Source organism: Anopheles funestus, chromosome 3RL (assembly GCF_943734845.2).
Source record: "Anopheles funestus chromosome 3RL, idAnoFuneDA-416_04, whole genome shotgun sequence".
In the NCBI taxonomy this organism is placed as follows: domain Eukaryota; kingdom Metazoa; phylum Arthropoda; class Insecta; order Diptera; family Culicidae; genus Anopheles; species Anopheles funestus.
In genome coordinates this window covers 36581321-36605827 of record NC_064599.1, presented here as the reverse complement: position 1 = coordinate 36605827, position 24507 = coordinate 36581321, and the positions used below count along the sequence as shown (strand labels likewise).

At 40.1% G+C, this 24507-nt stretch overlaps 1 protein-coding gene across 5 annotated transcripts in view; it reads left to right on the top strand.

Annotated features, from left to right (window-relative positions):
- LOC125767626 (semaphorin-2A-like) overlaps positions 1–24507 on the top strand; it is a 423238-nt gene that overhangs the window by 279114 nt on the left and 119617 nt on the right. The window lies entirely within an intron of this gene.

Genomic DNA, 24507 nt, shown 5'->3' with positions numbered 1-24507 from the left:
TGTTTTTTTTATCGATGTCATAAAAGCTGTGTTGCGTTTTTTTTTTTGCTTTCTCACTGGAACTTACCGGCACTTGGGTGAAGATCAAACACGACGGCGACTCGGTGCTATCATAGTTGCGGTACGCGATTTGCTGCAGTGTGTATCTTTTGCGTTGATTTTTCCTTCCCCAACTTCGATTGGGGCATATTTCCATTATGCGGCTAAAAGAAGAGTTTTCCTAGAGAGAGAGAGAGAAAGAGAGACAGAGAGTGGAAGAAGGAAAAGAGCAGTGGAAAAAATTATGTTTTCAAAGAACCATTTTTTTTTGGTTGCTTCCCTCTGATCCTGCTGCATCGCTTCATCCTTATCAATTTTCTCAGCAATGGTGACCGAACTCGCAGCAAACGATAGTGGAATATCAAAATGGTTCGGCAACGAAATTAAACATTCATAAATTGAAAAAGATTTTCCCTATCGCGTGTGGTGCGGCGGGACGCGGGTGTTACGCCGGTTTGGTCTCGGGGAGATTTTGCTTGTCACTCTGCCGTACCATCATGTGCTTGCCAGTCGTTTAGAATAATATTTTAAAGGTGTATGCAATGGAGTTTGTGCGATCTTTGAAAGCGAAAAAACGCTAGATATTGGAGAAGGCGAGCAAAAAAAAAAATCATAAAAACGTGACCATTAGTTTGAAGATGAAAATGACAATTTTACGGACATGTTTGAGTATGAAGTAAAATATACTCCTGTATGAAGGGTAAGTAAAATAAAAAAAGTAGCCAAAGAGTACTACATTTAGTAAATATTTTCTTAACACATTCACAAAGGATCATAGTTACAACCTCAGCAAAATGGTCTGAATTAAAAAAGGAGAGATTTGTGGCTGTTTCTCCCTTGTCGGATAATCAAATCCGTAAATTTTCAACTATTTTCCCTGAAACAACTCATTATTCATCAGATTGGTATTCTTTCAGTGTCGTCCTTGCTGCATGCACGTCCCCGTTCCAATGTTGCCTTCTCCATATTGAAGGGTGGGAATTTTTATCACTTTAAATCCGTTTGCTTCACTTCTTCGACACGTTTCACTTGTCTGGAAGTGTCCCGTTGGTTGTATGCATCTTCCAAAAACCTTCCAAACCCATCCCATTCCGGAGACATGATGGTTTGAAAATGCTAGTGATAAAGGGCGAGCAAGTTTGTGCATCGGAAAACACTGGGCAAAGTCTTCCGACAGAAAAGGTGCGCGGGAGAGATGTGGCACCTTCGTCGTCGGTCTGACTGTTCTTTGCACCGATTGCTCGCACCTCGCAAAAAAAGGGTGACAACTTTTACCGGATCCCGTTCCCATTTTCACTATTAACCAGTTACCACTGCCATCATACCGAGGATGAGAGGAAAACTTTGCGCACAACTTTACAGCGGCGCACCAAAGGCGCCTGAGGAAAAGGGAGTTTATGGTGCTGGTACGATAAAAAACAAAGCGAAGTCTCATTAATAATTTTATTCAACCATAATTATATTATGAAATGAATTCTTCCCACTCGAAAGTGAGCAATTTCTTTGGATCTCGTCGAAAGAAAAAAAACAAACTGCTCACCAACCTACACCAGCTTGTACACACTTTTCTTCAAGATGTCACAGTGCTACAGTACGCACTCTCTACGGCGTGTGGCGCTCTCGAGAAGCAATGCGACATTCTGATTCGGTACAGGCACGAAAATATGCTCAAAACCTTCACTTGCCATCGTTTGTTTTTTTTTTTTGTTTTATTCCTTTCCCGACAAAGCGCTCCATCGAACAGCTAGCAACGAACGGAAGGAGAAAGTTTTGTTAGTTAAGTTAATGTAGTATATGAGCCGTAACGGCATATGGAACCGCCATGGTAATACAAGTGGTAGTGCGGCGCATCTACATCTGCTGGCTGCGTCATGGTCCTTTTCCAAGTCCTCCGGAATGGGACAAAGGGGACTATAATTTCTTAGCACTATTTTTTTTTCGTTTTGGTGCACAAAACTTGCCCATGTTGCAAGTGAAACTTCGATGGGAAGCGATGCCACTTTGCAACAAACAATTTTTCACTCATTCATTCGTGAATTTTTCAATAGGTGAACAGTGATTTTCTGTCCAGAAGAGATGAGCTCTGGTAATAAAGTTTATAGTTGGAAGTTGCAATGATTTGGAAGGATGTTTGAATTATTGAAATATTGCAAGAACTCTGCAAGGAAATCACATTGAAACATACAAATCTTACTAAATCTTTTCTAAAAATGTAAAAATCAGATAAAATAATTCTTGCTTTCATGGTGACAGTTTCGTTGCCAATTGTATTTTTTTTGTCTGTCTCTATCAGTTACGGCCGGGTGAGGCCAAATTGATCGTTTGCCGAAAACAAAGAAAAAAAAATCTCATTTTTATTACCGAAAAAAAATCTTTAAAAAAATTCATAGTATAATACACCTTTTTTGTCCCACCAAAAGATGATCAATAACGCACTCGTCAACGTAATATTTAAAAAAAAATTGTTTTATTAAAGTGATTTATTTAGTTTACGAAAGCCTTATAATAAAAACATCTTCTTAAATATTGAGATATTGTAAAAGTATCATTTATTTTTACCTTTAACTCTCACAGTACAAATCGACTTACGCGTTGTTGAATAAAGGTTCTTTTCATCTTCATTCATCACCTTATTGAGTGTTGATGACACTTTGCTACACTTCAAAGGGCTACACAGTTTGCCACGTGCCTGCCCTGTCTCCAAACGGTGTAACATGTAAACTCTCCATCCACATCACGGGTATGGAGTATGGTGAACTACGTAAGCCCTTCCTTTGTATGGTCAAACAGGAGAAACGATCGTCATTTCCGTTACGGTGGTTGGTGGTCATTCCATTCCGACAACCATTTGTGGGGGATTATGCTCAGCCCAGCACACACACACACCCTTCGTGTAGGGATTGCCGTAGGATTTAAGTAAAAATTAGAAGAAAAACTCATACTCCTAGTGTATCCCTAGCTTTTTGTCGTGTTTGAATGGTGAGCAGAACAAATGTTATGTATGCGTGTGTGGACAGAGCGAACGGAACGGAACTACTACGAGACGTGCCTTGCCTGTGTCCGTCAGGGATTGTTGAAATTCCGGTCGCGTGCGTTCCCGCATCGGCTTTGAAGTTGCCAGGGTTGCCCCGGTACGTTTCCTCGTCACGCCACGGTGGCTGCGTGCAGAGAGACACAGAGTCTCGGCCCTTTTGCCGGGTGGTCCGTTGAACCCCCCCTTTTTCTGTCCCGCCAGTTTGCGAGTCTAATTGAATTTATTTTTAATTACACTACCGCACACGTTCCACTGTTGGTGGTGGCACGTGTTTGTTAGGAAGCTTGAGCCGGAATAAAAACTGAACACACCGTCTTCGGTATGTTGCACCTGGAATTCAAGCGTTCCCGATGGTAAAAAGCTTGGTTGGACGATTTTGTGCAAATATCTTCACGTTATACTTTATCCAAATCGTTTGCGGTCCTAACTGTAGTTGGGGAAGCATCCAACAATAAAAAAACTAGGGTTCTTCTTGCGTAGGCTTTAACTCGTGCCGGTTACCGGCTTGTTACCATAGCGCAATGTACCTGACCATATCCACAAACTGCACTCACTTGATTGCTATCGGTATGGGAAACGGTTCCGGAAATAATTGCGAAACTTCCTTTCCCCCACACTTCGGTTCATTCGGATTTCGGTGGTTTGTGTTGCAATCCGTTTAGTTTGTGTTGCAGTTTCTATCCCATTTTCCAAACGGCAATCAGTAAATAGAGGTCGAGCACGGCAACAAAAATTCCTTCATTTTTTTCCACCCAAAAACCCAAACCGTCTCGGTGGATAGGAAGAGAAAGGAAAAAAATTCACGAAACGATTACATTTAGCCGGGTTTTGGTGGCGTGTGGCTTTAGTGTGCGACAAAATTGTACACCTTCCAACTTCCCATGACCCTCCGCTCGCCTTTTTGCAACACATTACAAAACATCCCTTTTTATAGCCGATGGATCTCCCCTTTTGCACAGGATAGTTGGAACGCAGTAAACATACACAACAATTAGTGGGTTTCTATTGCGCTGCTGTGTTTGCTGATTGCGCGGTATCAAGATTGTTGTTACGGGTGGATTAATTGGAGTCCAACGTTGCGCTAATGAGCGGCAATCACCAACAGTGGCCAGGAGCCCGGGCGCACATGGTACGCACAGGATGTGTTGCGATGTCCCTGAATGGGTCGCATGCACCACTCGGTCGGTGCGCGTGTTGCAGTTGGCCTTGTTGATAAATGGTTTGCTTTATCGAAGCTACAGTTAACTTGCGTTCGAGACCGGTGTGGTTTGGAAGAGGCCGGACTTGGTGGTGGGAAAGTGCTATGAAAGCAATTTTTCTTGCGGCTGTTTTTTTTTGCCTCTCTCTATCCTAGGCTGTTCGGTGACGTATTGCGGTTTGTAAACGTGTCATGAAAACAATTTCCCGTACTGCAGAGAGTTGTTTATGGTGTAAATTTTTACTGTGTCTGACAAGGGCATAATGATCGTTATGGATACGTTCAGCAGCAACAGAAGGTATCGGATGTAGCTGTTTGTTTGATACGTTTTGCTTTGTAACATGTTTCAAATTCCATAAACTAGTGGGTGGTTTACACTAAAACATATCTTAATAGATCGTAATTGTGGCGCCGGTAAAACGGCGTCGGAGCGTGTATTAAATCCAATCTGGACCGTGTACCGCCGCACAAACTCACGGACGTTCTCGGACGGATGGAAAGCCAGAAATGACAGGCTTTCCATTTGAACCCTTGAGACTATAGTGTCACAAAGGAAGAAGATCCTTTATCTTCAGACTGTAATCTTAAGATCATCTTTTGTAGAAAGTTTTGTTAGTCGCTTACCATTCAGAGAATGTCACCTGACATAAAACTCTTTGACGAAGGATTTAAACGAGAATTGTTGGTGCTATAGCTGGTATTAAACCAGCTTCTTCTTCTTCTTTCTTGGCATGCTCATGGTCGAGCAGGTCGTGAAGACATGGCCAGGTCGCCAATCCGTTTCCAGGAAACTCGGTCTACGGCTACAGTCCTCCATTCACGGCTGCACCCGATCTCCGACAGGTTCGACTCCACCTGATCCAGCCAATGATCTCGCCGTGCTCCTCTACGTCTGAGTGTCCAGTTTCGTTCAATTTAGCCATATAACCCAACTTCCACAGGGGTTAGGATTCCCCGTATATCCAAGCTCAGATACTTGGAGAGATATGTTACCGTTCTGTACGACGTGGAAGTATTGAGTCGGAGTAGGGTAAAGAGTGCCTATATTATCCTTCGAGAGGCTTCGGACCCATAGTGCGGTATTGCTTCATACACTGACAACAGCACCATTAACCAGCATTTCAAAACAGGTATTAAACCACCATTCCACAGAAAAAAAATCGGAATGAAAATTGCATTCGGTACGCGTATTTGACATAGAAGATCTTCTATAACTAGCTCCAAACTGTTGCAGTGTAGCTGGTGGGATCAACTCGGCGTTGTTTATTATGAGCTTCTTTCATTCTATTACTGCATCAATTTTATAACTTTCGGTTTACATTTGATCATAAAAACTAGTAAGACCTGGATGGTTATCAGATATGGACATGGAGGATTTCAGCAGATCTTTTCCTTCTTTTGCTACTACCAACCGCTGAAGATTTCTGTCCAACACCCAACGGTCACGTAAAAAACAAAGTATTTCCAATGTTGTATAATTGCGTAAACAATCGTTCTGAAAAATGTGTAGACAGTAATGTATATGAACGATTCCACATCATCATCCTCTTCACAACGTGATGCATTTATTCAGCAAATTTGCGATTTGATTCGTTTCTCATTGTGATTCTACAGCGAATCAATTCGAATGGATTTTTGATGATGTTTGCTTTTGTACGACCACCACCAGCTGTACTTGTCTTGTTCGTCTGTTTTATCTACTTTTCCACTTTCTAAGTCGCATTTATTTTCCACATATACTATCCCCTCGCTGTCCCTGCTCACAGACGATTGCGTGAGTTTGCATCTTACCAGTCGGTAGTAGATTCGATGGGACGAGCACCCACTTTTATTTCTATCGGTTGTTTTACGATGGCCGACCACCCACCCCGACGCTTGGAGATCATAATTGAGCTCCCGGGCTATGCACATTGCTCTGCATGTGTCCCTTCATTCGTATCCGCGAGAAAGCTTTTAGTTCAACGTTTGGCGCTTCCGAAAAGGGGTTTTCATCATAAACAAACATTTCGCCACGGTGCAAAGTTCAGTGGGACTACAAGTAGATTCAGTGCGTTTATATTACCCACTGTCGCCTAACTCGTGCCCACCACGCTGATGGAACCCAGACAATGCCGGTTTCTGTCCGTCGCACTGTAAAATATGGTGATTTAATTTTACTGCACTTACCCCATTTCTTATGTGTGTGAGTGTGCATGTTTCTCGATGCAAAGTGATGTCGCATTTCTGCTTTCCTGTGGAAACTTTCAGCGGTCGGAGCGATCATTTGCTGCCAAGAGTTGTTTAAAAGGCGCATCAGCACCATCATGATCCCGTTTTTCAAGATTTGTTTTACTGCTTGATGGCGTCACACTCACTTTATGTGCTGATGGGACACGTTGACGTGTTCTTTGTGTCTGTTCGTTAGCGTTCGTAGGATGATTGTTTTCTCCTCGTAAAGCAGGTCCTGATCATGGGTAAGCATAAAATAAAACCACCGCTCGCGTGATGCATCATGATGTGACAATTCGATGCAAAATGGCAAACGTAACATGTTTGTCTGCATGTACTCGACTGTCGTTAAGAAAATATGTTTTTTTTTCTTTTTATTACTGGAGAAGTAGTGGTAAAATAATTAGGGGTAAATATAAAAATTTAGAACATAAAAGTATTGTTCAGCTTTGTAAATTAACTAAAATTTTGATTATTTCGCTTCAAAATTTCTTCAAAAGACTTTTCAACTAAGTGAAATAGAAGATATGTTTAACATTCCTGCTTCCATCAATCCCTTACGGGATGTTTCACTGTCTAATCATGACTCTAAAGCGGATAAATATCCATCGTGATTAAATCTCCTTCCACAGACATTTTGTAAAATAATTAAAATTACCTTCGTTAACGATGGAATTGAGAGGTGCTCTGTTGTGCTACTGTATCAAGGGAAAACCAAAAGGGATTCTCTCCGACCATGCAGCCAAACAGGAAGATATACAAGCGCGAGTGACGCAGCAACCCTTCCTGGATTGACGGATCCGGATTACGGGAAAATATCAAATTCCTTTCCATTCATTCGTTTAACCACTTCCAGCCAGTGTTGTAGTATGTATGTGGGGCTCTTTGCTGAGAAGATGAAGCGATTTGAAAAATGCCCTTTCTTTGTTTGAAGCAAAACATTTTCTTAGATGCTATCTTCCATTTTGCCAGTGCTGTGAAGACACGTGACAGCTTTCCCTTTTAGAAAGCAGCTAAAAAGCAGATTGTTCGATGACGAACGATTCAATGCTGTTTCGAGGCAAACGGGAGGCTTCATAAAGTATTGTGTTACCAATTACGATCTACTCTTGCTGTTGCTACAAAAATCGGTTTAGTTCAATCAGTTTGCATGTATGATATTTTTTATCGATTTGTAGATGACGAGAAAACATAGCTCATTTGTAGGCATGTGAATTGTAAGCTTCTGTTGTATCTGAGTTCAGAAACAAGGATTTTTAAGTTTAATTTTACAATATTTATTTCGTTTATTTAATTTTTTACGCCTTTTATACTATCTCTGGCAATTTATAAAACCATACCATATTTTTCATTTATAAATATCTTTCGAACACAAATAAAAATCAAGCATAAAACATGTAGCAATTCAAAGCATTAAAAAATTCGTTTATTTCTTATTGTGCTTTGATAGTCAGTAAAACATTTATAGCCTCAAGAGGTGCTATGAATAAATTAATATTACGAAATTTATATTCAATAAACGATATTTTTCAAATTGTTATCTTCGGTTTCAAAGTGGTAGAAACCACCATAACGGAAACGATAACCTGCTTTACCGTGCATCCATCCATTGACAAACTTGCGATGAAAGGGGTTATAAAAAGGAAGTATTGGTTTTCCCTACAGCACTTATCCTATTTCGAAACACTACCAGCCTATCATACTGGGTAATCGCCAGTGAAGAAACCGAACGAAACGAGGAATTGGACGTGTACAATGCGTTCAAGCGGGTGCGATGGCAAAAAGGATATATGGCAACCAGTATGTAAAACTCTTTTAATCAACATATTGTTCATTCGGGTGAAGCAATAACAATAAAGAGCTTCCGAAGGTCAACCCTTCTCGGTGCTCGGTTCAGGGTTTTTTTTCTGGGTGTGCAACCCTTGCTGGGACCATATTGGACCTCATTGGAATCATCCCCCGCAGGAGTAAAAAGCCGCAAGCAAAGGGCACAGGCGGCCTAACGGATGTGAAAGGTGGAAAAATCACCCATTTGCTCCCTTTTCGCTTACAATGCTGGTCAATGGACGCTTTTATGCTCAGTTCTTCCTACTAACCCAGCCGAAATGATGGGTCCCGTTTCGAGGTGAGGACACATAAGCTGCGTACGCGATAGCCCCAATTCCCGTTTGTTCATATCGGAAAAAAGCCGTTCAATCGGTTCACCATTCATAATCCCCATATGCGTTATGGGTATGTGTGTGTGGGTGTGTATGTTTGCACCCTCGGGGTTGAAAGGGTGTGCTCCATCGGAAAATTTAGTTCCCTGACCAAACAAAAAAAAACCTCCCATCCCTTACTGGGCATATCGATCCCGATAACACACCGTTACAAACTCCATAAACCATTTGGGGTTAAAAAGGAAAACTAGGATAACATAAGGAAGTGTATGACGCAGCGCAGTAAAAAGGAAAGGTGAAGCCAAAAACGGAACCTCGCTGGATGATACCTATTTGTTGTGAATAAAAATGCGCCCCCGAAATGGCGATGGATGAGCAAGCAAGGAACATTAAAAGGGGCCTTCTTTTTTTCGCCTTCTTCTACGGCTCCTCGTGTACAATAGCGTCCAATATTTCTCCGGTCTGTTATGGCAAGAACTGCGTTAAAGCGTGAATAACGCCGGAAAGGGTTATTTTCGATTGTGTTCAAAGATAAAATAGGGCATCTGAAGCGTGTGCGTAGTACTGTACGGTGACAAAATCCAACGCATCTAGGATGGTTAGTGGAGATGAATTAAAACGGTGTGAAGGTGTGTGCGCATGAGTGCGTACCAAGCGGATAAGAGAGCTTTAGTGAATCATTGTCACCCACACACCTCACACAGACCATCGGAAAGGGATTGGAGAGATCATGTCGGGGAGACCATAACATGATAAGGGATAACATTTCTCTTTTGTACAAGTCGGCACAGGGACTCTGCAGGGATCCCTGTAGGCTATGAATTGGATGCGCGTGATACTACGCGATACAGTAAAATATTCCACCATGATGGAAAATGTCGCCATCCCTTCGTACCCTGGAAGGTGAAGAGAAAGGATATACATTGGGATGTATAAACTACACAAAAGGCAAATCAATTTTCCGCTACTCTGCATTACACTCGTGTGTGCATGTATTTATTCGCACCCCTTTTTTGGCGAGGGACATCTCTCGTTGAAGGTTGAAGAAAATTGAACTGGTAACCAACCCCCTTTTCCGCGTTAAACTGCTTGTATGAGACCCTGCTGGGATAGATTGAGTTTGGGTGGCGCATATTGCTACTTTCCACTTCCAAAAAAGGACCAAAACAAGCGTGCGAAATCTCACACATGCAGAAGCCTTCGATCACCATTCACCGGTTTCGAGTAGGTCCAGTTGCAAATCCCCACTTAACCATCCTTCATTTTGGGGTGTGTAAATATTCTCGTGCAAATTTTCCTAATCTTCTTGTGGGGTGTATTTTTTTTTTTTTTTGCTAACCAAATATCCCATTCCATTTCGTGTCCTTTGGATGCTCCTTTAGGTCCTGAGAAGAAAAGCATTTTCTACCTAATGAATACAAATCGTTTTTCCTGCTCGGTTCGTTCCACCACGGGAAGGGCAAGCAAATGCGGATAGTGAGAAATGGGAATTTTGGAAGAATTCTTTTCCCTTTCTCCTTTTCCTTTATAACGGTTGGGAAATGTCTTTAATGTAGGAAGGTGCGCAAGGCGCAAGGATACACGCACCGGAGGAAGGTATAAAATGGTTTTAAATGGTTTTTAGAGTGTCAATGGACGCGTTCGCGTTCTTCACCTGGGCACATTCATTCAGGAAATGGACGTTTGCTTTAGTGCAGACAATGTTGATTTTCTTCTGCAAAGCGGAAAAACGGACAGCTCTGCCTTAGAGAGCCATACCGCTGTCCTCAGTCCCGAAAAGGGGGAAACCAGCTGGAGTTGAAATGAAGAGTGTCATTTGTTTCTGAACGGATAAAGAAACATAAAGGGCCTGTTAATGAAAATCTCGCCCGACAATGGTTTTAGGTATCTTCGGTTTAAAAGATATGCTGGAAAATATCTTGGAAGTAAGATGCAAGCTTGATGGGTTTCTTCGGGGATGGCAAATTCATTTCAGCGACTTCGTTTATAGCATTTACAAGAGATTACATTTTATCTTGGAAAATACTAGTACTAGAGAGGGAAATCATTATGCAGCTGCAGGATTTTTGTTGCTGCCAGAAATAGAACAGTCATAGTTGATTTGTGTTGCGCATATTATAATACAACAAAATGCCATTTTTCTTATTTTCAATTTATTTTTTAATTTTCATCAAAAATTTCAGATCTTTTCATGTAATTAAAATGGAATACATTCGAACCTTTCCAATCAAACAACACCATCTGATTGTTTGTTGATCGGTTTGGACATTTATGTTACCTTCTTTAATCTCCCATTTGTCTTCATTGGTTGCTCGTTTTCTACGGGAGTTCTCATGTGTCCCTCGTTTGTTTGTTTTTTTTTTTTTTGTTATTCCTGCTGTCACTATCACTTTCCGTTGCATTGATTCTTTGACAAGCAGATTCAATTTGACAACAGGAGTTGGTCGGTAGGTGGTAAAGAACATAAAATACCATCCTGCTGGGGGAAGAAATAGATCAGCGAGATACCGTTGTTGGACGTTCTGGAGGTTTCTTTTTCTCGAACCAGGATAACGATCAAACCAAAAAACTCTGTAACTTTGAAGGGGAATTTTAGCCTCCACTCAATATCCTACCATGAAGTTTTTGTAAGTGCGCGTTGATTTCTTTTGAATAGTTTTTTTTGGGTTTAATGCAACACAAACAGATGCATCAAACTCCCCGCCAAAAAAAAAGTCACCCCGATTGCAATAAGAAGAAATAAAAGAGTCCTTAAACGGATTAAATAATCACAAGCACCTACTACCTACTCACTCACCCGGCAGTTCCGGGATTTCCGGTAACAAGATAGAATCAGGGACAGGATTTACGGAACAGCAGCTCACAGACACACATTCACTTTTTCGCTTATCAATGGCACTCAATCTTTCTCCTCCCGATGACTGGTTTTTCCTTTTCGGCGCCTTTGCTTCTGATGGTTTTATTTGGCTCTTAACGATATTTGGCCATCACTGTACTATCACAGTTGTTCGTGCTGATGCGAATGTGGGCAAGCCGTTTTTCGTGTGCCCAACTGTAATTGTGTTGTCGCTTTTGTATGTCAAGCAAAGCCCCCGGGGGAAGAGGTTTTGTGGATTTAGCCGCTTTTTCTGTTGTGGCAATTGGTTTAATCATTTAACGCGAACATTCCAAATCTCGAACACGACACAAGTTTGGGTGTGTCTGTTTGCTTCGTCGTTTTGTTTTGTGCAAGGGTTTTGATATGCGTGAGGTTGGTTTGGCAAGAACTAGATAGGGTAGTTGCGTTCTGCAACGGAAGAAAGTTGGTTGGAGACACTTTTAAGAAGGGACTATTTTGTGCTTTTATCTTAAGTAGTTTATTGGTGGGTTGCTTTTGTTAAACATGACGTGAAGGGCAGATTTGAATCTAAAATAAGTTTTTAATTGTGTGAGTGTTGTAATAAATAATCAATATTTGCATCAATATTAAGAATCTTTGAATGAGAGCTAATTAAACGTTCTATAAAATTGTGTTTTTGGGTTTAGTTCCCTTCTCCAATAATAAAGAAAATTCGCGTATCATTTAAATCTGCTTTTATATAAGAAAGCCAAAACATTTAAAGTGTGTTTTAAAAATTCCTTCAAGTAAATCTACCAAAAAAAGAATAGCTGCCGGTCCCATCATCTATAGAACACAATCGACCCAGAAGTAGGCCTGATTCGATTTATGCTAATTTTACGATTTTCAATAACCATTCCATTCCGCCATAACGCACATTTCACACGGGCGAATCTTCGCCTCACTGCCCAAGCTAGATTTCCATTCGTACGCCAGCTGTTGCTCTTCATAATTGAGAGTCGATTTTATCAATTTCAACTTCACACATCCATCCCAACGCACAATCCACCACACCGTGTCCGACGTAGTAGTGGAAAGTCGCAACTTTTAAAAGGGGGGGTTTGCATATTTTTTCCTTCATAAAAGGAAAAAAAAAACAGAAAAGGCGGTAAGATGTAAAATGGATTTTAAAAGTTTGGTCCATTTGTTTGCCTTCCCTCTCACAGTCATAATCAACACACCCGCTGTGTGAGAAGTTTGATAAGAGGTTCGTGTTTCATCTTTTAGAAGAAAAAGAATGAAACTTTAGCATCCCATCTCTCTTCAATGGAAAAGAAAACACTCAAACACTTAGTGTGGTAGCCATGGTGAAAGTGATTGAGCATTTCCGCTTGAATGAGTTTTTTTTTTCATCCTTCAAGACGCCGAAGAAATAGGCAAACTAAAGGGACAATTACTCGTGTGTGAAATGAAATTTAGTTTAAGTGCTGTAAAAGAGATAACTTTGGTCGTATGGCGGATGCTTCATGATTCAATAAAACATATAAGAATATAAGAAGCGGTGATAAGAATAACCGCTGAGCTATCTAGTACAGATGTGCCATGGCCGAAGGAACATCATAACTTCACACCATCTCGTTATCAATAGAAGCGAAGGAGAAATGGAAGATTGTACTTTTCTACATCAAAGATTTATTTTCCCTGACGAGCTTATTAATTGGCATTATGATTCGCTCTTCACGTCGTCCCTTTTTAGAGAAATACCATCAGATTATAAATCCTCTTTTGTCCAGCAAAAGCCGGAAAAGGGTTTCCAAAGTATATCGCTGTGTGTGCATGTTTGTGTGCGAATGCGTTCGCACAAATCAAAGCTTGGAGTTTTGCCGAAGCCCTCCCAATTCCTGAGATCCCATGCTATCTCGTTCTGTTCTTGGTCTGCGCTCGCAAGTGCTCGCAGTGTCCGGAAACGAAGTAATTAAAACTTTCTGATGACTGGCCGAACGATTTTGTATCGTATAAAAACACCCCCCCTTTTTCCTGGCCACCCTTCTTTAGAACCGTGCTAGCACACCCAACCTCTAACTCAAGACCGGGCTGTGCCAAGGGGTACAAATATGGAGTTCCGATAGCGTTTGGAATTTGCTAAATAGCTAAAGTTGTACCATAAATCCTGTTCACGAACCATAAAGTCATCGTCTTCCGACGCCAATCTCTCGAGGCACCCGAGATATGTAGAGGCAGCTGCTGTAAGTGGTCGTTGGTGCATGACCTGGAAAATACAACTACTCCTTCCAGGCTGCTGACCTTTTCTCGAGCCTCGAGGTTTCATTTCCGCCATTGCGCCCTCAAAGGGTCCGGCACAGGCAAAAAGGTGAAGAGGACCAATGGTTTAATTTCCCTTCTGACTTCTGCTCTGTTCTACGTCCACATCCACCCAGTGCTGAGGATTCAATTAAAATTTGCCTCAAATTGGATTATACACGTCAAAACAATAAATAAATTTTGCACTTCAGGATGCTGAACTTTTTGGGAAAGGGAACTATTTGTCCGATTATAGAACCGGTACGAAGTACCGCAGGACCTCGTACATTTGCTGTTGTACATGCATATGTAGAGGGTGTGTGGTGGATTCTAGCTTTGCCCAAACACTGGAGTTATGTAGACCTCAAGTAGTCCACTTCTAGCAGCAAAGAATTCTCCCATCGGGGGTCAGCACCTTCCAAATCGTACTTCGTGTAATTTCAAATAACTTCAGAAGGACAACTTGCTCCCATGCCCTTTAAAAACACATACCATCCAGCTGCCGAATTTGTCGAATTTAAAATTAAGATTTGATTCCGTTACACTTCGGTACAGCTTCGGTACACAACCAGTGTGTGTGTGTGTGTGTGGTGTTACGTCTGGCAAACTAGCGGATTGTTCCGAGAAGAATCTCACTGCAACTGGACACTACGTTTCCGGACAGTGCACAGTCGCTGTATTGGGCAACGCAACTCAACGTTATTGCCACAAAACCTCCATAAACCACTTATTGAAACGTGATGCTTAGGGGCCTCCGTTACCTCGAAGGGTGATGGTGGTAAGTGTGTCTGCCTCGTCGGTAAAATCGTCCAATGCTCAATTATCCCGGCTAGGGTGAAGTGTCCGAATGTTTGGCAACGGCTGTTGCGCGTTCGTGGATGGTTTACGATTTTTGAAAACTCAATTACGGAGAAAAACGATTACGACGTTTTACGACAACGTTGATCGTGTGGTGGGTACCGTGAGATTTTGGAAGGTATTGGGTTCGAGGAGTAAAGTTGCTATAAAAAATGTAATCACAAAAGCCTGATATAGAAAATGGCTGAAGTGGATCAATGTAGGCATGCGGTGAAGAAAATGAGTGGAAAATATATTTTTTTATAAAATAAAATAGAATTTTGTTCTCGTTTTCTCGTTGTCTTTATAATCAACCATGTATATTGTTGCGGAAATAAGTGTTTCACTTTAAATGACATATATTGCCCATTTGAATCCATTGGGCTTTGAATAAAAAAACTGCTATAAAATATACTACAATTTTTTTTATTCGTTTAGAGGCCTCGGAGTTTTTTGTTGACATTCTCCTTTCAAATATTGTTCATAGCTCTATTGGTTGCCTTACACAAAGCATACTTGGTGTCTTTTTTGAAATTCTTCATTTCCTAAATTTCAATCTCTTGTTTTCATTAACGACCTCTAAGGTCACGGTGGCCATTTCTGGCTTACTAGACTTGTTTTTATCGCGTAGCCGGATAGTCAGTCCTTGCTGCGGGTTGATGATCCGGATGGGATTTGATCGCCGGTCCTGTCATGTGGACCAGCGCCGTTTATCACATACATACAACGGCCCCATCCTGAATTTATTATTACTAATTTGTCTTTATTATGCTTAAGTTCTTTTCTTTATCGCATTCATTTGTACGTCGTTATATACTTCTTACTATAATTTTTAGTTAAATTCAAGAAAATTGAGGTTTTGTTATAAAAATAATCTCCTCTAGAGACGATTGCGTTCGTTTCGCCGAAGCTGTATTCCTAAGAGTCACATTTATCTATAACGTTCTTGAACATTTTCGATACGTTATGTTTGTACCCCTCTATTCCCTTGCGAATATTACGTACACGTAAATATTCTATAGAGAAGTACATGGGTATTATTTTTTTATAACATAAATATTGCATTCGACCCCTTTTTCCAAGAGATTATGCACCCTTTTGCTTTTACTTCCTATTGCTGTTATAAAACATGTATATGCTATCAATTGTAATGCTGTTTTAGTTTTCTGTTGTGAAAGGAGATGATAGAAAAAAGAATCGAAAATTGAAAACAAAAAATCATACTAACAGTCTCAGACGAAAACTGCCGGACGAAAAATTCCCCTGAGAGTTAACACCACTCTTGAAAGAAATCATCATAGTGGCATAAATAGATATTTATTGAATTTTTTCCCCATTACAAATGCTTTTTTCCAAATCGAAATGTTGTTTTTTCCTCTACATCATCAATCCAAATTAAGCCTGTCACCCAGCTGGACTGTTGCGGTGTAGGGGGAAACGTAGCTTGTCAGTGCAAAAATAATCAACACACTTCAAGTTAATAACGCTTACACCGCGTCAACCATACACCACCATCACGCCACCAGCGCGCGAAACACTTCCACGTCACAATTACGCTCAGCTTTAACTAATTTGTCTCAAGCGAATCAGTACAGCATTTAGCTTCTATTCATTTCAAAAGTTGCGGACATTTTTCACGCTAAATTTTGCCCTTATCTTAGTTTTGCGCTGAACTTTTTCATTGCGCTCTCCTTCTGCTGCTCATTTAATCCCCATTCTTACTGGTTGATGGGGAAAGCTGAAAAGCGCTCAGCAGTAGAAAAAAAAACAAAATGAACCGCACCTTAAAAAGACAACTGCGCGTGACAAAAAAAAAGCGGAGCGAAAATTTTTAATTGAAATTTATGACAAATTTTGCTACTCCCGCACAAAATGGGTGAAAGCCGGTTCGGATAAAGCGCGCAGGTGGGTACATTGTGTGGCAAAAAAAACAAATCTTTCTTCGAGGATACCTCGTATCTACCGCTCCAATGTAAAGCGATGCTCTTCCGTCCTACGCAGGGATGGAGAAAATTGGATAAAAGCAGCCAACGTGAAGAGGATATTCATGTTCTCTGTCATTTTCTTTGCAAGAAAAGATGGTGTGACAGAAAAAAAAGAAAACCAAAAAAAATATATAACGAAGGAAAAAATCCTCCACCAGAAGATGAACGACACTTTTCGATTCTTTCCCTTCCCAGCCCCAAATGGCCAGAGTTCAAGATAAAAAGTAATCTCATTTTTTGTGTAATTTTTTCTTTTGCTTTTTCACTATTTGATCCATTGGAAAGGAAGGAAAACATCTTTTCCTTGGCTCCCCAAGCTCTGAGGACGATGCGGAAGAAGAATTTATTTTAATTTGTTAACTCTGCCACATGTTTACCTTTCCGTGGACCCATTGAAAGTAGTAACAGCTGGCTAGTAAAGACTGTTTTAATGTTTCACGTTGCCATACAATTGAAGTGCTGTTTGGAATGTTGGTTAACTAACTTACAAGTTTTGAAGTGGATTTCCGGTATTTAATCGAACTTATATTTATTCCTTTCTTCAGTTTTTTAATTATCTTTTCCAATGTTCCATTTTCAATCACATTAAACAAATTGTTGCATGAACTAAAAATCTCGAGGTAAGCATAGAACGAATCATCTTAAAATTTTGAAAAACAATGTAGAGAATTAAATTAAGAATACTATGCAAGTCGTGCTAAATAATGGATAGTTAACGTAATACAACCCATTCCTCTAACTCTCAACCAAAAAAATAGGAGAAATGCTGTACTCAACTCCAGAATATCCTTAACATCGGGATACCCTCCCATGCGCTGGATTCATCGTACACGGTTGGGGAATCGTTTCAATTTTCTTCGAACCCACTCTCAGCGTTGTAGATACACAAGGTGTTGGCCAGTTAAGCTGTGCCGACCGTAAAGTTTGAATAAAATATGGGAAACAAATAGTCGGGTTGAATAAAATATAAACTAACGAGCTCTAGGGCGTCTCCTTACGTTCATTTTTGTTTTTTTGGATGCCATATAGAGAAAAAGGAAAACAAAAAAGCTCCACACGATACATGATATTCTGCTCCTCCCGGTCGGTGGTTGTATTTTTCACGCGTGCGGGGATACATGTCCGACTATTTTTACCTTCCACTTCGCTGCAACAACTGGCTAGATGGAGTTGAAGGTTTGTACGGTATTATGTCAGGTTAAACATCGATTTACCTGTGCAAGATGATGATGGTCCAACACCGTGGAGAGTGAGTTCTCAGATCCTTCCAGTGTACATCGTCTACTAAAAGGATATTTTACTGTGACCTATGGTCGAGGCAAAAAAAATGGAGGATACGTCTAACTCGGTACGAGCTTTAACCGTACACATCAGCACAGTACCAGGGATCCCCTTTTGCTTTCCATGTAGGTGGTTATTTGCTCGTCGAAGCGAGCACCATGAAAAATTAACCTTCATCTACACGCTCTCACAGTACCACTGCAGCGCAAGGAGTTGTGGACTACAACCGCTTCACCTGGGTCGGAAAAAAGGGTTTCGATGTTTGAAATATACGAAACCTGTCCGGGGAGAGGGCAAAAAAACACCCAAACGGAAGGAAATAACAAGCCATTCTATCGTCCAGGATCTTCAACGGCATTGTGTGGTGTTTTTCCTCACCCCATAAGCGCTGCAGCTGATGGCAGAGGCCTGAAAGAGGATACCAAAATATATGACCCCGTAGAGATTCATAAACGCAATTATTTGCGCTTCCACCCTTGGTTGGATCCCGATACCCACGCCCAAGCAACGTGAAGTCTCTTCTTAAGGTACAGACTCTTTTACAGCGCATGTACGATACAGTGCCGTCTGTGACCGGTATTAGCCAGTAGAAGGTGAGACCAAAGCGCCATACATTCTTGACGAATCGAAAGGATCTTTGGTGAATATTTGCTCAGCATGTGTGTGGGCATTTCGTATCGGATTAAACACTCCCGCATGCTGTGCTGTGTGTTGTGCAGCTGGTGCGGTTCAGTTGAGCTAAGGTAAGCGCTTAATAAGACACGCTTCAGGTGGTGTATTGTCCGTAAAATAACGCATCCCTTCAAACGGTGTGATGGCAGGCGATCCATACTGTCCGGATGAACCTTTTCAAAGACTTCCTTTTTATACTGTAAAACGTATACACACACGCAAACACGATTAGTGACCTCGCTTTACGTAAAGTCTCCTTCAGTGGGTTCGTTTAATTGTGGTTGGAGCAACCTCCCGGTGCCCTTTGTGTGTGTGTGCCCTGTCCCCCCTAACCTCAAATAATCGTTAATCAATTAGTTTTTCATCGTTCCATCTTCATCCGGCTCGCTTGGCAGGATCGAGTATCTCGAGACGTTCCACTTGTTGTACGTGTGTGTGTTTGTGGATGCGTCTGTCGCCGTAATCAAGTTTGCTCGTTCATTAGTGCACTCGAGATTTTCCGAGTCTCCCGGAAGTCAATGTTGGTGCGTGCACATTACCGGAGATGCGCATTACGGTGTAATAAATAATCCCTTTGCAGAAAGGGAGGCAAACGATGGCGCTTTCTCTTTATCTTTATCTTCCTACACTTTCCTATGTATGCATAAGTTTGTTAGTGTGGTGTCGTAATGTCAAGAACCGTCAAGAAGTTTAACCACACCACAAACCTTGCCCACCCTCTTCGTGTTCGGGAATCTTTCTGTGAGATTGTAAACCAAAAACATCACCAGCGTAAATGCTAGGGAAAAACTTGCTTCTTCACTTTGATGTTTCTTCTTTTGTAGTTTCATCTCCCTTTTTTCTGTATGATAGCATCAAAAAGGGGGAAAAAGACAGTGGTTTATATGCCATGTGAAAAAGATTCTAGTGACTTCATGCATAGGATCGGAAAAGTAAACAAATAATTTATTATCCTTTAGCTCAGTCAGACTGGTGTTTGCATTACGTTGGACGTGTTTCTCTTCCGGTCTTTTTTTTTGCATTAACATTCTTAAACCCAGCTCCTTATGTTAACAGCACAAGGGTAAACTGTGTGAAAGACAAATAGATTTTTATCAATTTGTGCAAATTAAGAAAAATATCTTGAGAATATGTTGGGAATATAAAATTTGTTATTTTTCTAAAATGTGAGTAATTTTATTGAACAATTTTTATTATTATTGGTAATAATATCCTTTTGAACCATTCTCGAAAGATTTTCTATCGTTAACTTGCGGCTTAAAATAAAAATAAAATGGTCTATTATGCTCGTAGCTGTAGGAGGCCAATCTATTTCCTGCTTCACCACCTTTGCACATTCATCACAAATACCACATATGCACACATGAACCAACACACACCCATTTATGAAGCCGATTGTGGCTTTGTGTGTTACTTGCCTGCATCCCCTGCACCTGCTCACCAATGCTATATGCGCAATCATCGATGGTGAGCTGGTGGTGGCATTCAATAATTATCCCTGGGCACCTTAATCAAACCATGAAATTATAATTGCTCTATTGAATTCCTCTACCCATTTTTGTCACACTCCTCCGCCTAGGAATAAATGGCAATGGTATCCGCCACTCCGGGGGTTGGTAGAAAGCCGCCGGAGAATGGTATGACAGTTTTAATTGGCACACTACTGGTGTAAAAGCGCATATTGTGCTTGAGCACTTTGGTGGAAAGCTCGACTTATGGTTACGTAAATATCCTCTCCCATGGTTCCCATTTTTTCCCCCAAAGGACTCACCAAGGGCTCCAATCTGGCAAAAGGGATAGAAACGTTTCGTCTGCTGTGTGTGTATGTGTGTGTGTGTCTGTGTGCGAAGCTTTTCATCGGGTAAGCATCGACGATGAATTGTGTGCCAATCGGTGGCGACAGTAAACGGAAAGGTGTTTAATTATTTAGAGAGATTATTTATTCAACGACTTCCGATCGATTGTGTGCGCACAATGCGCACAGTGATGATCGTGATGGAAAGATTCTTGACGATTCGCGGGCACCCCTTACCTTTTCTTGCAGTCTGTAAATCGTACTTAGCATTGTTGTGTTTTGTGTATTTAATGCAACGCGTCACACTTTTTAGCTTAGCAGCACAAAACCATTACGCTCAAAATGGAGCAAATGAATGGGTAATGGAAAAATTGCTTTCTAAAAGCGTTTTCCTGCTGTTCCTTGCTGGAAGATGACGACGAAATATTTGTATTGTCGACTCCATCTTAACAGTGGCTCAACGATTGCTTACATGCGAATCGTTTTCTTTTCTGTTTTTTTTTTATTATTGTTGAAAAAGAGGAATCGTCATTTTACGATTTAGATTTAACCTGCTTTTTCACTTACACTTCGGGAAAATCACTCTTCGGTCATCCAAATAGCGATTTTTTTTTCGTTTAATCCATCCTCCATCGCTTTTCCATCAAAAAGGAAATGCACCCTTATTTTCAGTTGGCAGCGCGTCAATTGTGCGAACGTTTCGCATTTTATTTGCCATTTGCCCGAGCATGCCCGATGCAGCGTTTTGTAATTAGATTTAATTTTTAATTAAGTAATTTGTGTCTGGTGCCTGTTGTGATCGCTCTGGTTTTGTACTGGTTTGACTGGTAGGGTAATTGAAAGGCTTGGATGAACGGGTCAAGCTTTTACTGTTCGCCTGGTTCTGTGCGATAATTGCATTGCACTCAAACAAGAAGAGATTTTATTGCACAGTTTACGTTGCGTAGCTTGGTTTACAGAGACATTTGTTTAATATTTTATTTTTGTGTTTTATGGTTTATAATTTATTGTATAATTTAAACAAAGTTTTTTTTAATTCATTTTAAAAGGTTTGAAACAAATTCAATTTATTTTGTTTTTTCTAAAGAAAATTCAATTTGCCCAGTACGGATTGAACAAAATGCATTAAAATAGGATTACCGGTAATCTCCCAGATACACGGCGATTATCTGTAAGAGTAATACTCTTACTCTTATACGCAGATTATAAAATATAACACTTCAGTGTTTTTATAGCACAGAATCTACACAAATACGTGAGTTTTTTTTTAAATTATTTTTCTCACATTAGCACTTCTCACACAAACAAAAATAGAACCTTGATTAAATATCGAATAATGATATGAAATAACCCTACATCAATGCGAAACGATAATTAAACGAGTTTTTTTTTTAAATTATTTTTCTCACATAAGCACTTCTCACACAAACAAAAATAGAACCTTGATTAAATATCGAATAATGATATGAAATAACCCTACATCAGTGCGAAACGATAATTAAATCGAACCTATTATAAAAAAACAACTACATTGCCATATAACATCAAATTATAGTAAACCAGTAAATAAGAACTTAACTAACTAATTAACTAACTCACTAACTAAAAAAATATGTCACGAATTGGTTGATTATGTCTTCTTATTAAATTAATGTTATTTTCAACAATTATTCGTAATTTTGTTTTTATTTTTAAACGCCTAAACGCGAAATGCGCGCACTGCGAGCAGAGAAGTAACTAGAGTCTATAACTCTCAATTTCAAACGAAATTGCACCGAGATTTGAAATACGCAAAAAAACGAGGTATGTGGATTTTTAGTTATTTTTTCGGTCCGCTATAATAGTGTATCTCAAGGACTTCCTGTACATGTCCTACATGTCTAATAAATCAACAAACAAATTATGGGAAAAATATTATGGCTCAAACTGTTGCTATAAATTATCTACTTAAGTTAAATGAATTCAGAGAAATGTAATGAACTACAGCAAAATTGAACAAACAATATTTGGAATTGAACAATAGAAAGGATAACTCAAAATTTAACAGCCGCACATTAATATAACTATTGGCTATTTTATAAAAAAAAAAATCAATACAACATCAGACTTGGAACAATATAAATTGTAATTTTGTAGTGGTTTATACTTTATTAGTGAATTAAAGTGTCTAGTTACTGTTTTTAAATATTTCATACTTCGTATAGAAAATAATCGGTTAATTGATTTAATGAGTTTAAAACTAAAATGTTTACCGTACTGTTAATCTTTGTTTACTAAAACTAAAAGACTTTTGCCAGGTTTCAATTATGTATAAACAATATACAAAGGGAATAATAAAAACCCAATCGATTATATCGCGGCTGCTGATTTCTTGTTCCAAACAATTCCTTCGCCATTGCAAACAGTAAGCACCAAGAAGGAGTGACTTATTACAGCTAATAAATATTTTATAAATATCCTCGACGAAACTGCGGATAGAGAGGATGCACAGACTATGGCACGATTGATTGTCTCGTGAACAAAGCGTAAGAAGTACTCACAGATACACAAGGATAGGGTCTTACACGGACTGTTAAATATCGTAGTATGTTTCTTCTTCCGATTTTACCGCATTTTGATCAAAAACTATTCCACCTTAGTTCGGAAAGGATGCGAAGTGTACGTGTTTGTGTGTATTTATCTTTGCAAAAAGAAAAACCTCTGTGCGGTGTGGGTTTGAAATTGCGAGCAGTTTGTACATTAGTCCATACATAATTCATAACCCGATGTTATAGGTTTCTTCTGTTTGTTGAACCCGGTAAATTATGCTTAATAAAGGAAGAGCGAACTATATGGGTACGGGTTTCGTGTTTTCCCACAACAGAAGCATGAGCTCTGTAATCTAGACTTAGGCACCGTTGTATCGAAGCTTCACGCCACGAAATGGCATGGAACTGACCAGCCGGAGGATGATTGTAGACTCTTGGAAGCCATCGATTCAATGTGCTGTGATTGGAGTTGGCGGTAATTATCGTCCCGCCAGTCTGTTTCTTGGGTAATTTTTCCTTCGCTTTATCCTTTGCTCAGCCAAAGGTAAATGACCCTTCTCAGGATTCATTAGCAGGTGTTGTTGAACTGGCAAAGGATATACCGTGCTTATTGAGAGGTTCGATTTAGACATAGACTGTTCGAGCTGAAAGCAATTATTGTTTCCGGGAAAAAGGGAACTTTATTGAACTGTTTTTTTGTGTGTGTTTATTAATATAGTTGTTGAAAAAAAAATTAAACATCGATAATAAATTAACAGAGTTGATCTTTATAAACTTTATAATTATAAATATAAAGTTTGTAAAGATCAACTCTGTTATCTGAATATTTTATAAACTGTCAATTTGGCATATTTTTTATAGTATGTTTAACATTTTTGGAACTGGAGTTACTACACCCTGTAACCACCTGTAGTCCTTCCAAGAGCGCCAGTTAATGTCTAGTCCAATGGTCCCGATTAGCTAACCGGACGATAGTTGTCGCTAATAGATGTTTACAGCAAATCTGGCACAACAAGTCGATCGAATCCATTTCGTCACGCCAATGGAGTTTATTCTGCCGCTTTTCAATCTACCGAATAGCAACAACAACAACACGCTCCTTTTGCAAGGAGATTTCCCGGGCCGAAGCATTCGTAACACAAACCAAGCGAAGGTTACCGTAAAACGATCAATTTTGGCAGAGATTTTTCGCAATCTTTAACGTCCGTACATCATCTCGTTCGTCGTGTTCTTTCAACCCCTCCAACGATAAGAAGACCTTGTAGTGCGGAAGCCTTCGGCCTCTGTGGACTAATGGTGGTAAAAGGTTTCGCGTGAATTGTACTGTAGGAAAATGAAAATGTCAATGCGAAAAAAAAATCCCCCGACACCAGAGTGTGGGGTTTGCTGTTGTTGCTGTCTTTCTTTTCTTATCGACAGCAAAATCGTTCGTCTTTCGGTGAACAATATGGTGGTGAAGTTTGCTAGTTTTTTTTATTCTGTCAAGACCTTCCAACCCAGACACACACACACGCGCGGCAACTTTCGATTTCATTCCATTTTCCCTTTCAACAAGGGGCGAGTGAATTAAAATATGTTTTCCACTCGATTAGCATCAGAAATCATTTCGCCAATTCGACCCAACCGGTTCGAAGGACCGATTTTGGTAAGTT